Consider the following 16,240-nt stretch of genomic DNA (forward strand, 5'->3'; position numbering starts at 1 on the left):
CATAAGGCAAAAGGAAGAATAATATTTCACTTACAAATACGAATCCAGAGATCTCTGAAGAGTTTGACTTTACAAGTCACTTTACAAGTTGCTGCTTAGGGAAAATGAGTTATTAACAGGTAGAGAAAGCAGAGCACAGAGAAGTTAAAGATGAATACTGAGGAAATGGGAGTGCTTGGGGAGCATGTGATGACTATTACTCAGTAAACCTAAGCAAACCTTGTGGGAGAGAAGAAAGCACAAACCAATGTTATCTTACAGTCGTCTATGGACACTTTTACTTGGATAAGAGTAAAATGCTATGGGGTACAAATACCAAAATTTATGCAATCTGGTCAACTCCTAGTTTAAATTTATAAGATGGGGAAAGTTCCTCAAAACTTGCCATAGACTTTATCAGTATATTAAAACATGGAATCCATGAATATGGAGGCACTGCTACATCCTATAGATTCTTGGAATGCCTGCTATCAGACCATACCATTCCAAGGAGTCTGCCCTGAGAGAGGCATAGTAGGTGTGAGCTGTTGGTCAAACTCATGAGTTGTGATGGTTAGTTGTGATGGCTAGGCCATGGTATCCATTTGTTTCATCAAACTGTAATCTAGATGCCACTGTGGAGATATTTCTTTATAAATGATTAAGGATTTAAATGTTAATTTAATTATATCAATACATTATAAATTATATTTAAATGTTAATGTTAACTTACTCAATAGCCATGAAGTAAAGCCAAACACCCAGCCCACTGTGGAGAGCCTCATCTTGTCAGTTTGGTAAAGCATTTGAGAACAAAATCAGGTTTCCTCAGAAAGAAGCAAATCTGTCCCAAGGTTGCAAAAAGGAAACCCCATCTGATCTTTCAGCTTGCTAGACTGCAGATTTCAGCAGATTTTAACAACAAATCTAACATAACTTTTACACCAAATCAATATCTTCAGCCTGCCAGCCTTCCTAAAAGTTTCTTCCAATATCTCTTATCTCAGCTGCTACATCTCCTATTGCTTGATTTTCTGGAAAACCTAAAAAATACACCGACCATTCAAATTCTGCCTGAATCAAGCAATCATCATCTTATTTGGACTAATTATACTAATAACATTTATATATAATACTAAAATTTTTCAGAGTGAAAAGCCAGTGAGGATTGCCAAATAAACACAAATGTTAAGAAATTTATGATCTGACGGTACTATCCTTTCTTGAACACACAGGTTCTTAGCTCACAGTTATAAAGGTTGAGGCAGAAACTTGGGGACGGGCAGTGCCTGCCACCCCAGGGACTAAACAGAGTTGGCTTTGATGGTAGGTTCAGAGGTGAGGTCAGCTCAGCTGAAACAGCTTTTCAAACACAGGGTTAGCAGGTCAAGTCTGGCCAGCCTGCCCCTTCCCCACTGGGGATGTTTGACATTCCTTGGGAAGCAGTGTGCCTGGGAGAAGAGGTAGAAGGGGCTGTTCTTCCCTTCAAGACTCAGCGACAGCCACATTCTCTAGCTGATGAGTCTCCCCAGAGTGCCTTGGGGATGATCCTCTCCAAAATACAGGCTTGAGCACTGGACAAATGGCCCTTGTTTATACAAAAGCTCTGTACTTTCTCAAGGTTCCTTTCTTTACCATCTGAAAGATCTCTACTTCCTTTGGCTGTTTAATATCCTGGCTTGAGGGAAGGTCCTAATCGCTTATTAGTTCTCAGTCTTGAACCTCAGTCACTATCTTGCTATTCATGGGGATTCTGACTCCCAGGCAACACCAGGCTCTTTGTGGAGGGCAATCCTTACTTAACACATTCTTCTTTGAGAGGGGCCTGTCCTTCTTAAGCCCTTCAGGCTTTGTAATGTTTCATGTCTAACTCCCTGGGCCCAAAAACAGTGCCTTGCTATTCCATAAATGAATCAAAATATTGGATAGCACAAAGCTATTTTCTAATATTAAATTTTCAATATAAGACAATGCACTTTGTTAGTATATTGTGTTAGTTCATCACTAAAACTATCAAAAAAGATAGTTTTATTTGGGGAAGGTAGGCTGGGGAGCAATCACAAGCACTCTCTAGAGAACCTGAGAACCCCTTCTGGGGTGATACTCAGGCAGTCAGGTCACATGGTTCAATGCTGGGGCCAGGAAAATCTGAGGGCCATCAGGGCCATACTTCGTCATGCTAGGAGCAGAAGGGATGGTGCTTCAGGGTGCTAGAGATTGAATTTAGGACACTGCACAAGCAAGGTATGTGTCCCTGACCTCTGCACTTTCTCCACCTTCTACCATAATTAATTTATGTCATTATGAACTCATAACTGTGACTATTAATAGCACTGTAGCACTATAGTCTGGTTGTTCATCGATTATTAATAATAAAAAAATTTCTGAAGCCATAGGAATACTTTCCAAATGGAAGGATGTAGGATGTGGGGGCATGAAAGTCAGTTACAGAGGTCTGAAAGAGGTTGGAGAAGGCAGGGAAGGGCTAAAGAAGTGGGGAACTTTCCTTTCTCTAGATTTCTGATTTGTACTGTTGAATGAGCAAAAAATAAATTTCAAGTATACATTTATGATGGATTTATGATGCACAGCGGGTAGGGAGTTTGCCTTGCACGTGGCCAACCCAGGTTCAATTCCTCCGTCCCTCCCGGAGAGCCCGGCAAGCTACAGAGTATCCCGCCCGCATGGCAGAACCTGGCAAGCTACCCATGGCGTATGCTATATGCCAAAAACAAGTCTCACAATGGAGACGTTACTGGTGCCCACTCGAGCAAATCAATGAACAACAGGACGACAGTGCTACAGTGCTACAGTGCTACATTTATGATGTGAAAAGTTTAGGGAGAGTGAAGAGAAGGACCTTTGACTCATATAATCATACACTAAGCTTGTCCATCACGCTCTCTGTCCATGCACTCATACTTGGAGCAGACTTCCAGAAAGTTATATCCCTTTCCTTTGTGAAAAAATTTAACTGGTGTATAATTAACATAGAGCATCTAATTTTAGGTGTATAAGTAATTATTTGATATTTATGTCATCAGCCGAATCACCCCTCTTGGAGAGCCCGGCAAGCTACCAAGATTATCTCCCCTGAACAGCAGAGCCTGGCAAGCTATCCATGGAGTATTAGATATGCCAAAAACAGTAACAATGAGTCTCACAATAGAGATGTTACTGGTGCCTGCTCTAGCAAATCAATGAGCAACAGAATGACAGTGATTTTTGTCATTGTGAAATGATCACAATAAATCTAGTTAACAATGCATTATCACATAAAATTTCTTTCTCTTTTAATATCCACTCTTAGTCACTTTCAAATATGTTGCACAGTATTGTAACTATAATGATTATAGATACACCTGACACTCATACTTTATATTATAATTGGAAATTTGTACCTTCTGAGGACCCATCCATTTTAACCACCCTCAACCCCATTTCTGCTCTCTGTATCTATGAACTCACAGTTGTGAGAATTTGAGATTATTGTGATTTTTTTTTAAAAAACACTCCACATGTAAGTCATACTCTTCATTCAACATCTAGTAGAGAAAAGGCTCTAATTAAGCATATGTTTTCTCCAAAATGTAAGTTTTGCCCCAAATTTGCTGTCACCTTTTAAAGCAAGCTCTCTTACTTCCAGAGAATCTTGTGCCTAAGAACATATCCATTCTTCAGTGTGGGGTAGAAATGCTTTTCCAAAATGTTACCGTAAAAGAAAATTAACACATGAACTCTGTGTATGTGTAACATTGAAGGCAGTTATATGACTTACATCATTGAAATTTATGTCCACCTGAAACATAAACTCTCATTTTTATGTCACCTCCAGTGTGGGTTGAAGAGCTCTATATATTAATCTAAATGTATTATTTATGTGTTAACAAATGAAGTTAATGAAAATCACTTCATAAATAAAAGAAGAATAGAGTGTATACAGATTATTTGAGAATCACGAATCACGAAATCCTGTTAATCACCGATTTCTCGGGCGGGCTCAGTAACATCTCATTTAGTCCTTTCCCTGAGATCTCAGAAGTCCATCTCGACTTGGCCCTCCTAATGATGTTGCACTGGGGGCTCTTCAGGGTCAGAGGAATGAAATTCAGCTTGATACTGGATTTTGCATATGAATACACCATGGGAAGCTTGCAAGGCTGTCCCATGTGGGCAGGAAACTCTCAGAAGATTGCCGGTTTCTTCCAGAGGGAGAAGAAGGCTAAAGATATCACTTCTGGAGCTTGCTTTTAAGTCTCTCTCTGGATGTTGGCCATTGATGGGATTACACACACCTGGGTTCCTTTGCCGGTACCTTCATGCATGAGGCCTGTCTGAACGTGTGGAGAGGGTCCTCCAGCATGGCTGTAGCTAGGTTCAAGTGGTCTTCGGCCGCCGGGAGCTCTGCTCGGGGTGGGGAGGGAAATCATCTGAAAACTGGGGGTGAAACCCTGCTGTAGGTGGAGATCCTACAGTGGAATGACCTCACACTGAAGGGTTCCACCAAAGCAAAGCTGCAGGGAGTACTTTGTTAGGGGCTGCTTTCTGCTGGCGGAGTTAAAAAAAAATGGACCCACTAAAGGCAAAGAAAAGTTGTTTGGTTGCAAATGGAGCTCACAAATTTCAATCAAGTGCAAACACCCAAATATTTTCTTTACATTTGAAATTATATGGACTTTTTGAAAAAATTCTATGAAAAGTCATTTGTTATAAATCTTACATTAGAGGAAGTGAGGGAGAAATGAATCATATGAAGTTACCCACAAAAGATCCTTAACAACTAACTGGCTAGTTAGTTGCTAAGTTTGAATACAAACTCTGATTTGCTATTTCAAGTAGGGGGTTCTGAAAATGCTCTCATTATTAATATCACTTTAGTTGAACCCAGAGAGCTATTTTTCAAGATCAGAGAAGCCTAAAATTGCATCTCAACATGTGATTACGTGTAGCCATGTTCACAGCTTCCACTCGAAGCACCAGAGGGAAGAAGGCAATTTCTTCCTTTTCTTGTAGTCCTGGCCTGACGCCAAGAAGCCTCGGGCAATAGCCTCGCTGAGCACCTGGCCCCAGACACAGCCTCACTTGACACAAGCAGTCACATGTCTTCTATCAGACTCTCAGACTCCTTTAAGCTTCCTGACTTGCAGATCAAATACAAATTATTTCTTTTTCGCTCTTCTTTGATTTGGGGGACTAAAAATACTGACCCTGTTTCCTTTATAAATTTTATAAGTCAGGCTCAACTATTCACAAACTAATGACTTTTCTTTACAAAGTTCTATTGTAGGTTTGTTCTGTGTGTGTGTGTGTGTGTGTGTGAGAGAGAGAGAGAGAGAGAGAGAGAGAGAGAGAGAGAGAGAGAGACTTTCCAAGTTCAACAGGACAGTGTCCTATTTCCATCAAGGTTTATTGGATTCCCAAAGGCCCATGAAGGGAGCAATGCCCCAGAGAGGGTATTCTTGCAGAAATCTCTGTGTGGCCTCAGCTTACCTCCTCTAAGGGGCATCTTCCAGTAGCAGTCGATGTTGTTTTACCTTCAGTCCCTGGTGGCACAACCATGACTACCTAAACCAGGACACAGATTGAATTCGTCACCTGACTTACGGTGTTCTTGCTTGTCGGAGTCTGTTTTTGCACTTGAATCTGGCAGAGAGGAGGGAAACAGCAACCATGTACCAAACACTGATTAAACTCCCTATCACCTTCCAGGCAAAGTAGTGATCTAAGGCAAGCGCAACCTCCTGTTGACCAAGAGCTCATGGAAAAGTGAAATACACAGTATTCTAGGAGCAGTGTGGGGAGGTCAGGAAGTCAGGTCTTAGCTACAAGGCCACAGAAGACCTTAACAAGAAAGCAATTTGTGAGTCTTGATTTGAAGGAGGTGACTTATCAGTCCTAGAGACATGGTGGGAAGTTCAATCCGAGTTTAGGGAAGAACAAATGTTTAAGGTCCTAAGAAAGGAGCAGCCCTGATGTGTGGGGACAAGAATGTGACCCAGGTAAAGAGAAAGAGAGGAGGCAGGAAGAAATGAAACCAGAGCAGCAGAAAAGTGGACAAGATGTCTCCAGGAGAGGCACTGGGACCCCAATTCCACAAGGCGTGGCTCCTATTTTAAAAGAGAGCAGATTATAAGATCATCAAGGGAAAGAGTTAGCAAACTATGACCTGTGGGTCACATGTGGCCTGCCACTTGTTTTATAGTTTGGTTGAAACTACAGCCAGGCCCTTTGTTTTATTTGTTGTCTATGGCTGTTTTCAGCTTACAAGAGCAGAGCTAAGTTCTAGCAAGACAAAATCTAAATATTTACTCTATGATCATTTACAGAAAAGGTTTATTAACCCCTGATTCAAGTATACAAGACTTTTCTTCAGGGAAAGAAATGTAGAGCAGAGTACAGCAATAATGCAGCGGCTCTGGGGTGCTAAGAAACAGTCTGATATCTGCCTTTTGTTTTTTTGCTTAGCAAATCCTAACATGGAAATATTGTATCTTGATCTCAGTGTGGCTGACAACACTTCAGATCTTACATCTTACATCCACATTTGAGACAGAAAGGCAGAAGGAGGCAATATCTATTTCTTCTACTAGGAAAGTAAATTAGTTTTCAACTTCCTACATATCTCTCTTTTCATGCATTTTCTCTTATCGGCTTTCAAAAGATGCTGTAAAAGTCATGCGGAGGATTTTCAAGAATGATACAAAGCCAGACTGGAGCTATAGTTATATAGCTATAGCAGGTAGGGCACTCCTTATGGTGCCCTGAGCCAGGATGATACCTGTGAGCAGAGCCAAGAGTCAAGCCCTGAGCACTGCCAGGTATGGCCCCCAAAAAAAACAAACTTTTTTTTAAATAAAATAACTATGCAAGTAGAAGCTTTCAAATTTGGACTGTGGCTCACAGTGAGAAACACACTCTCACAGTCTAATGTATGCAACTAAAAGATAAATAATGCAAACAAAAGTCTTGTGAAACATGACATTCATTTACTGTATGTAGATATGTCCTCTTCTGCTGTTTTGTGAGGGAAATCCTCCAAGAGGTGCTCAGGAGACCCTAAGACCCCTCCTGGAAATTCTCAGCCAACTGGATCTGAAGTTCAATGCAAGGAACCAACTAGATGATGCTGGGTTTGGATCGTGTGGTGCTGGGGGTGGCAAACTGCACCTGGAGATGCTCCAGGAATCATGTGGTGCCAGGGTCCGAACCAAACTGGGGTTGGCCACGTGGAAAGCATACACATTAATCCCTATACTCTGTCTCAGGTTCCTTTGCTTCTACTTTTTGAAGTGCTAGTTCTATATCAGTCACAAAATTAATTTTATTACTCATTATTGTATTTATAATTTTTCAGTTAGAAAAATTGAAAAACAGTCATGACCCATTTGGGACTGGTACATTATTTTTCAAAAAATCAAGTTTGGGGGTCTTGAGCGATAGCACAACGGGTAGGGCGTTTGCCTTGCATGCGGTCAACCCGGGTTCGAATCCCAGCATCCCATATGGTCCCCTAAGCACTGCCATGGGTAATTCCTGAGTGCAGAGCCAGGAGTAACCCCTGTGCATCGCCAGGTGTGACCCAAAAAGCAAAAAAAAAAAATCAAGTTTGTCTCAGGTCCCCAAGTTCTGATGGGTTTGGTCCTGGAGAATCCTGAGTACCACCAGCGTGGCCCTGGTGTCACCAGCACCACAGGGCCTAAGTAGCATCCTCAGGCCTAGCTCTGAGCCACTAATGTTGCCAAGAGTGGCCACTGAGGGGCTGGAGTGATAGCACAGCGGGTAGGGCATTTGCCTTGTACGCAGCCGACCCGGGTTCGATTCCCAGGATCCCATATGGTCCCCTGAGCACCGCCAGGGGTAATTACTGAATGCAGAGCCAGGAGTAACCCCTGTGCATCACCGGGTGTGACCCAAAAAGCAAAAAAAAAAAAAAAGAGTGGCCACTGGGCCTCAGATTGCTTGGGAATTCCCCCCAACGTCTCTTCTCTCTACCCCTCTTTTTCTCCTTTCCTCTCTATTTCCTTCCTCCTCTCTTTTTCCCAGAAGAAGGGAATAGATATAGTTTTGGCAGTTTACAGTATCCACAACACCAGCATAGGTAAACTGAAAGTCAAATAAAATTCCATTACATACTGGAGTAAAGTGTGGCCCTCCTTCTGAAGAAACCACAGCACTCAGCAGGAGCATATGTGTTCTATGTAAAAGACAGGTCTAGTCCAGCACTGTCTCACCAGGAGTGTGCAGTGGGATCTCATCAGACAGATGTAAAATATCTAGCAAAGTGCAGATACAGGAGAAGTCAGGCTGCTACTTCAAAAATAGTCATCGTGTGGGACCCATCCTGGTGCCCGAGTAGCCTCCATAAGTCAGAGGGAATGATTTTCATGCAATTGCTGCAAAGCCTCAGGAAAATTTCATATTACCTCATGCTAGTTATGTTTATTTATTCTTTTGGACATGGATGAGGGCTGAATTTTACGCCTTGATTTTAAAGTTTCTTAAGAAGTACTCAATTACTGACCTCAGTTTTGGCAACCAGACCTCTTGATGATTCGGGAACCAATGGGACGGCCAGGGGAATCCTCTGGGCCAGCAGAGGATGGACTTATCTCCTGGGATTCATCAGAGACAGAGTTGAAGGATCCCTGGACTAATTATATTTAGCCCCTTTAATTTTTCATATAGGGAAACTGAGGCACAGAGGAGTGGCAGTATGCAAAGGTCTCACAGAAAGCAATGACAGTCACAAATCTCTTAACCCCAAACCTAGTAGACCTAAAACAGCTTCTCTCAAGTGGGACTCAGGGGCCCATAGATTCAAAACCCAGACTGGGTTTACTTCTGCATTTTCCTAAAAGATCTTCATCTGCTGTCAGGTGCCAGAATGATCATTTTACTCTTAAATGATAGGGAACCACCAAGTGAATGAAGCTAAAATGACTCATGTCTCAGTAGATGGAGAGGAGGTCCCAGGTCAGGACTAGAGATGATGAGATAAAAGAGAAATTGCAACTGGTTCCATGACACCCGCCCTCGCCCCTGCCCCAACCCCTCACTCAGAAGCAATAAATTATTTGCAGTTTTTTAAAGGCCAGTGATCATTCTGGTTGCCTCTAGGCAGTCAAATCCTCGTCAAAAAAGGCAGTAATTGGGAGGGAAGTTTATTTTTCAATCATCCCATCTGATTTAAAAAAAAAAAATTCAGTGCAGTGGACCTGAGAGTCCACAACAAGCAAACAGCCGGAATGCACTCAGGTGAGCCTTGAGCAAAAGATCTGGCTTCGTAGATAAAGTCCTCCCCGTGACTCGGACCCTCATTGCATTGTCCCTGCGGCAGCCTTTGTTGGAAGCCAGAGGTCCGCATCACCTACAAGGACCTTAGCCCGCGGCTCGGACTCTGCTGGCAGCGCCAGGGGTCTGCTTCCTCAGCTCATTCCCGGGCTCCCTATTGGTGGTCCGGGTACATGCCAAGGCCTAAGGTCCAGAAGCTGCCCGGCCACTTCTCCAGCACCTTGCAGCGCAGACACTCCTTCAAACGCCGGGGGCGGGGCAGGGAGGGCCCGGCAGAACGAGGTGACACCATTGGCTGGCGTGGGTGGGGGGCGTTCCAGGGGAGGGGCGAGAGGGACGGATGGGCCACACTATTGGCCCGCGAGGGACGAAGGGCGGGGCGGGGCGGGCCCGACCAGCGGAGCCCTGGAGGCCGGCGCGGGAGGCGCTGGCGAACGCAGCACCCGTGCCAGCGAGGGCACTGCAGCAACAGCAGCTTGGGGCGGCGCAATGAGTGAACGGTGAGTGCTGCGCGGGCTGAGAGTTCGGGGGCGGCCTCGGGGCACTGGCCCACCACTTTACCATCCCGAGACCGCCTCAGACTTTGAATTCTGGAGGCCAGGCACTGGTGGCTTCAGCTGCCCAGAACTGGTCCCCTCCCCCTGCCTGCCAGGCGCTGCCAGGGCCTCAGGCACTATGCTGAGAGTGGGCACTGAGCCAGGCACCTCCTCCCAGGGGAAGGCCCTTAAGGGGGCGGGGGCTGGGGTAAAGCTGAGTAGGACAGGTGAGCATGGCTCCAGGGTACAGACACCACTGCCCACCTAGTCGTTCATCTCAGTCCGTGTTCCAGAAGCTTTGGTCTCAGAGTTGTGGAAAGAAGCTCAAAGAGCCTTTGCCAGGGCACTCAGCTTTCGTAGGTGGAAAATCGGGGCAAATAATTAAATAAATTATAGGAGGGGGTTGTCTCACCCTTGCTATTTATAAAGGAATTATTTTCCTTGTTCCGGGATCTGTGCTAAGGACTTCAGCATAATAAGCCACCTGATCTTCCATTATACTCCGGTTCAGAAGAGATAAGGGAGTTACAGTGTTATGGAAGGGACCAGGTTTTCCCAGAGGAGTCAGTGATGGAATCAGAAATCTGAACCCTAGCTCTGTTGTCTCATGAATTTTGCCCACTGATTTCAAGGCTCATTCTGCTCTTGCCCATGCTCCTGACTGTCAGCCTGCTCTCTCCCCACCTCCTGGAGATGCTTCGGTGGTTTAATTAATCTGACACAGCCCCAGCCCTAGGGAACAAGGCGGGAATGGGAGGAGGGAGACTCCTCTCACACCAGAATCAGTGCCGGGCCAGTGATTTCTTTAAATACTGGAAGGACAACATGGGTGACCTCATTTAGCAGAGAACTTGAGTAAGATCACAACAAATAAAGGCTGGGGTTCTGGAATTGGATCCCAAGTTAGGCTATTATCAAGCTAAGTGGTTTTACTGACACAGGAGAACCTCTGGAACCTCTGTAGTGTAATAGCCAACAGTATAGTCAATATTTGTTGTCTTGAGGCTGGAGATATAGTACAGGGTTAAAGCACTTGCCTTGCATGTGGCTGGCCCCAGTTCAGTCCACAGCACCACATATGATCCCTGAACATAGAGCTAGGAATAAGTGACTGTTGCTGAGTCTATGATTTCTTAAGAAAGCACACCAGGGTCTGGATCTATAGCACAGTGGGTAGGGCGTTTGCCTTGCACGCGGCCACTCGGGTGGGTTCGATTCTCAGCATTCCATATAGTCCCCCAAGCACTGACAAGGAGTAATTCCTGAGTGCATGAGCCAGGAGTACAAACCACATGATAAAAAGTAAAATTTTAAAAATTGACAACATTCTAAGCAAATTGGTGTCATTAGCAAGTGAGTGCTGCTTTGTCTGCCTCCAGCTCCCTTGTGTAGTTCCTGAGCTGCTGCCACCAGGGAGGGGGCTGGGAAAAGGAGAAGAGAGGAAGGGGAAGGAGAGAAGAGGAAGAAAGAAAAGAGAAGATTGAACACGTTAAACTTAGGTCAGAATATTGCTGCTTGGTAGTCAGAGGGATGTGTTTCAGGACTGTTCATGTTAAGTCAGCTCTCGTCCATTCTTTTCCTATTTCTCTCTGCTGTGCTTTCCCCACCACACTCATGGTCGTACTGGCAATTCAAGACTTGAGTAAGTAGAGTCTTCAGATGAGAGTATGAGAGTGAAATCAGGGAGAGAGGGCTGGATCCCCCCCACCCCACCCCCAGACGCCAGGAGGTGGCTTGGAGGTCAACAGAGTGAAGAAGCTCTTGGATCCGGGTGGACTGGACAAGGACATGCCACAAAGAACATGAACAGAGCATAGGCATCTGTGTCGAAGGTTAGATCTTGTCAGTGCAAGGCCTCAAAGGGGTGACTAGCAGGTCTGCCAGAGAGCACCCTGGAGACCGGGGCTTCAGTTTTGAAAGTGAATCAGCCATCTGTCCCAGCTCACGGCTAGGCCTGCATGAGGCTCGCGTGAAGTCCCAGGAGCCCTGCTGTCTCCAGAGCCCGGATTTTTTCTGGGACCTGTAAGAGGAACTTCTATTTATGAGCACTGACACCCATCCGACATTTCTCCCAATTCACCTTCAAAGAGTGACTCAATTTCTAAGAAACCTGAGGTTCACGGACCACGAGACCATGAAAACGAAGGGTGGCAGAGCAGAGCTTTAAACTCAGAGCCTCACTGAAGCTGGCTGTTTCACCCCTCATAGAATATACTCAAGGAAATATTTTGAAGTTTTAAAGCAAATTAAAATAGCTCTGTGATCGAGCACTTACTTGCTTCGCCTGAGTGGGGCCCTGGGTTCATTTAATCCCTAGGCTCTGCAAAAATAAATAAATAAGCATAAAATAGGAAGTGACTGCACCTCCCTCCTGAGGCTTCTGTCTTAGTTCCGTTCCCACTCCGGTTAAAGGAGAATTTTGTAAATGCTCACTCTTCTTTATGACTTTCTGACCTCCTTCCCCAGGATGCACAGCTGAGACAAAGATTTAGAGACCCTTCTCTCTTCCCCTGCCTTGCACTGGGGGCAAGAGCAACATGCAGGCTCAAAGCCACAGGGCTGGCAAGAGCCGTGAAGATTCTGGTCAGTTCTGAATTGATGCCTGAGAGATGGTGCATCATGCTGAAGTCACATGCCAAGTTTGATGCCCCTTTATCTCCTATGCCAGTTTCTGTAGAAGTCTTAATCTGGTGTGGGGGGGGAGTTCAAGGGTACATTAGAGGGCTTCCTGGTGATTAATAGGCATCCCCCTGTGAAAGTGTGAGGATTCCGTGTACATGTGAGCATGTTTGTGTACTCATGTACACACGGGCAGCTTTCAGTGGAGAACGGTGTTAGCTATCACAAGCCCCCAAAGTACTCCGGAAGTTTCTGTCATTCATCATCACATGGAAGCTGGCTCCCAGCTGCTGCTCCTGAAGTAAACATCTGTTCAGGGCACTGCGAGTAGCACAGGTGGCACAACCCAGCCTGGAGGGCCCCAGTACAGCCCTTGCTCCCCGTGGAGCACTGCTGGCCATCTCCCCCACCCCAACGCAACTTGGAAATTGACCAGTGGTCATTGTGAGTACCTAAGAACACATCCCCGCAAGTAAACACAACTGAGAGGATTCCTGATTTTAGAGATTCCCTCTTCCTGGGGGCAAGATCTGAGCTGGTTTGGGAAGTGAGAGTCCTACTAGGTAGTGGGGTATGTTTATAAAAGGAGTAGGGGGTGGAAGGACTGAAACAGGCTTTTTAAAAAAATTTTTGTTTATTTTAATTTTATTTTTTTTATTAGTGAATCGCTGTGAGGTATAGTTACAAACTTATGAACTTTCATGTTTGCATTTCAGTCAACAGTGATCGTTTACCCATCTCTTCACCAGTGCCCATTTTCCTCCATCAATGTTCCCAGTACTCCTCCCACCACCACCCCCCCATCCCCCACCACCCTACCCTGCCTCTGCAGCAGGGCATTCCCTTTTGTTCTCTCTCCTTTTGGGTGTTGTAGTTTGCAGTAGAGGTATTGAGTGGCCTTCATGTTCAGTCTATGGTATACTTTCGGCATGCGTCTTTCAACCCTAATGGGTCATCCCAGCATCCTCTACTTGGTGTCCCCTTCTCTATCTCAGCTGCCTGAAAAGGGCTTTCTAGACCTAAGTTCCAGTACTCTAAAAGCAAGGACAGAGCCTTCAAGTGACCACCGGAGTCTGGGTGAGCTACTGCCTTTACAGTGTGGCTGGCAGGCAGCCGAGAGGAAGACTGGCCTGTGTACATGCAGAGGAAGGACAGTGGTGCTAGGGGGCCTGGCAGCTGAAATGAACTCAGATGGAACTGAGACCTGTGATGGGAGTCCAGAACCCTGGGGTGGCACACAGTGATGGTGAGTTGGGGGCTGCGCTGAACCCAGGAAGGTAGTTCAGGGAAGGTTCAGCCCAGCAAAGGTGGCATTTCCATCTAGATGATTCACAGTGTCTTCCTGGACATCAGGACTGATGCAGGGGTGTGGTTGAGTCAGAGAAAGGTGATAGTAAGAGAGGGAGGATAGCACTCACAGGGGGTGTGGTAATTACAACTGCTGAGTCACTGCCTCCATCCGCATCGCATCCCAGCATCTGCAAAAAAAATAAGTGCACTGTGGAGGGGGCAGCCTGTCCAGCCAGATCTTCTCGCAGAGGCAGCTGGGACCAGCAGGCACTGCAGCTTCTCTGCTGGTCAAGCTTCTACCATTTGCTGGTTGACAGGTGTGGGGAAAGCCCCTTGAAAGGATCATTGTCTTCAGTGCCTTCCTGCTGGCCCTGCATAACATTTAAAAGTTACAGGCACAGGCTGCAGAGCAAGAACTTAGGCTTCCCAGGAGTGCATGACAGTCACCCCTGTAGCTACCAGTTACTCAGAAACTCCGATGTCCAGGTATGCCCCCACCCCTCTGCTCTTACTTCCTACATCATTTTCTTCACCTGCTTTACCTAAGTGCAAGTTGTATTTTATGAAGAAGTGTTAGAACACAGATTACCAAGCTCTCAGATTTCACTGACATCAGAAAGTCTTAAGTTGGACACCTTTTGCCAAGTAGTAGAAGCTCCTTTCTATTTCTGACAGCAATTTATACAAGAGAGGGCTTCATCAGGCTACAACATCAATCCCACATACTCCTGAGATAAAGGCTTGCAGTTCACTCCCTGGCACTCTTTGAAGATGCATCCGTCAGCCTTTTCTGACTCCTTTTGCTCTTGGTCAACAGGTATTGGGCTGCAGTGGGGACCCAAGAGCCATGAGCTGTCTCTGTGGTAGCCTGCCTCGTGACTACAAAAGAGAAGAAATCAGCCAAGCCTAGCAGTTGAAAGGATTTAGCGTCCTTTGTCCCAAACTAAAGGCCAGGGACAATAGCAGGGCAGACTGCAACACAGGCTGTGCTCAGCAGCCCCTCCAAGCAGCCACCAGCCAAGTGGAAAGTGAAAACAATTCCCTGTCTGTTCACTGGGGACAGGTAACCAGGGCTGGCACTCAGCCTTGGGGCCCTTTCCCTAGGGAGTGGGGAACCCTTACTGCAGCTGAGCCCCTGATCAGGGCCAGAGCCTCCCCCAGCCCCGGAAAAACAAGCATAGAGACTTGAGCCCTGGGCCCTGGGGCCTGGGGGAGGGGAACAGGGCAGGACAAAGAGGGCTAGGCTCCCCAGAGCACGGGCCAGGGCTGCCCAGCTGCATCTGTCACTCTGGTTTTCAGGCTGTGCCTTACTTTCATCTGTTTGTGTGCTAGGCTTCTGCCTAGGGTTTTATTTAAACATTATATTTTAATAAAAGACTGAAAAATGTCCCAATAGAAAGTCTCTAAAATCTTCCTAATACACAAGAATTTCTGCTTTATCAAAGGAATGTGTTCTCTCACACTCCCTCTCTCTCCCTCCCTCTTTCCCTCCCTCCCTCCCTCCCTCCCTCCCTCCCTCCCTCCCTCTCTTTCTCTCTCACTCTCTCCCCCCTCTCACCCTGTCTGTCTCTGTTCTTCTCTCCCTTCTCACATGACTAATAACCATAGAACTTAAAAGACACCAGGAGTATCACAAATATGCAAATCCTTTCAGTATTAAGTAAAGGAGACAGCATTACAGGATGCTGAGAATTGGCATGGGATTCTATGAGTATCTCTCAGAGCTCAGGGCTGGTGCTCAGGGAGACAGATATTGCCTACCTGGGCTGGAGGGGCCGGACATATGAGAACCACCACTACCTGACTTGCTGAGAGTCACACAGATGGTAAACATGAGTTCCCAAAAGATTTGATTTCTTGAAAATAGGATTGGTTTTCTATAGGGCTGAGACCCCCTACCCCAGAAAGCTCAGGACCCAGACCAGCAAGTTGGCAACTCTGTCTCATCCAAGCTAAGTTGTCTGCACCTATGAACTGCCCTTTTCTTTCTCCCTTTACTTTTTTTTATCAGCTACTAGAGTCATCCTTCATTTTCCTTCCAGTTCCCTACCCCAGTAGATGCCCTCCAGTTCCATCTGGACATGGTTGATCATATCTTTTAAATAAGGGGGCTCCTAAGGGCAAAGAACTCCTAAAAGCCAATGCAGAGTAGATCTCTAGTGTCAGTCAGCATGGTGCTCTGAAAATAATATCATCTGAAATCTGGGAAACAGACCGTGGGGCCCCACCACCCAGCTCAGGGCAAACCGGAGTAGCCCTTTTTGTCTGGTTTGAACAAAAGGTCCTACCTACATTTGAGAAATCATCTCACCCATTGATTTTCAGTATTTTCATTGTAGCTGGGAAAATTAAAGCTCTGAGAGGAGTCGCTTACAACTGACACCACATGGGTTCAGCAGCTCTGGACTGAAACCACTTTCTATTAATAATGAAGTGCTGCTTGATGTATAGAGAACGCCACTTGTCACAGTTCCTATAGCACAGAACAAAACAGATATATATGGTGGGAGAATGAAAGTTTCATG

General features: G+C 45.8%; 1 protein-coding gene across 4 annotated transcripts in view; it reads left to right on the forward strand.

Moving 5' to 3' along the window:
• The first annotated feature begins 9,658 nt into the window (after window positions 1–9,658).
• The window catches only part of RASSF4 (Ras association domain family member 4), a 32,804-nt gene continuing 26,222 nt past the window's right edge, over window positions 9,659–16,240 (forward strand). For 3 of the 4 annotated variants that reach the window (XM_055119478.1, XM_055119480.1, XM_055119481.1), the window contains exon 1: window positions 9,659–9,770. The gene's annotated coding sequence lies outside the window, so the exon portion shown is untranslated. The remainder of the gene's footprint in view (window positions 9,771–16,240) is intronic. The other variant, XM_004607376.2, reaches the window with a different exon arrangement.

The sequence above is a fragment of the Sorex araneus genome, chromosome 11 (assembly GCF_027595985.1).
Source record: "Sorex araneus isolate mSorAra2 chromosome 11, mSorAra2.pri, whole genome shotgun sequence".
Taxonomy (NCBI): domain Eukaryota; kingdom Metazoa; phylum Chordata; class Mammalia; order Eulipotyphla; family Soricidae; genus Sorex; species Sorex araneus.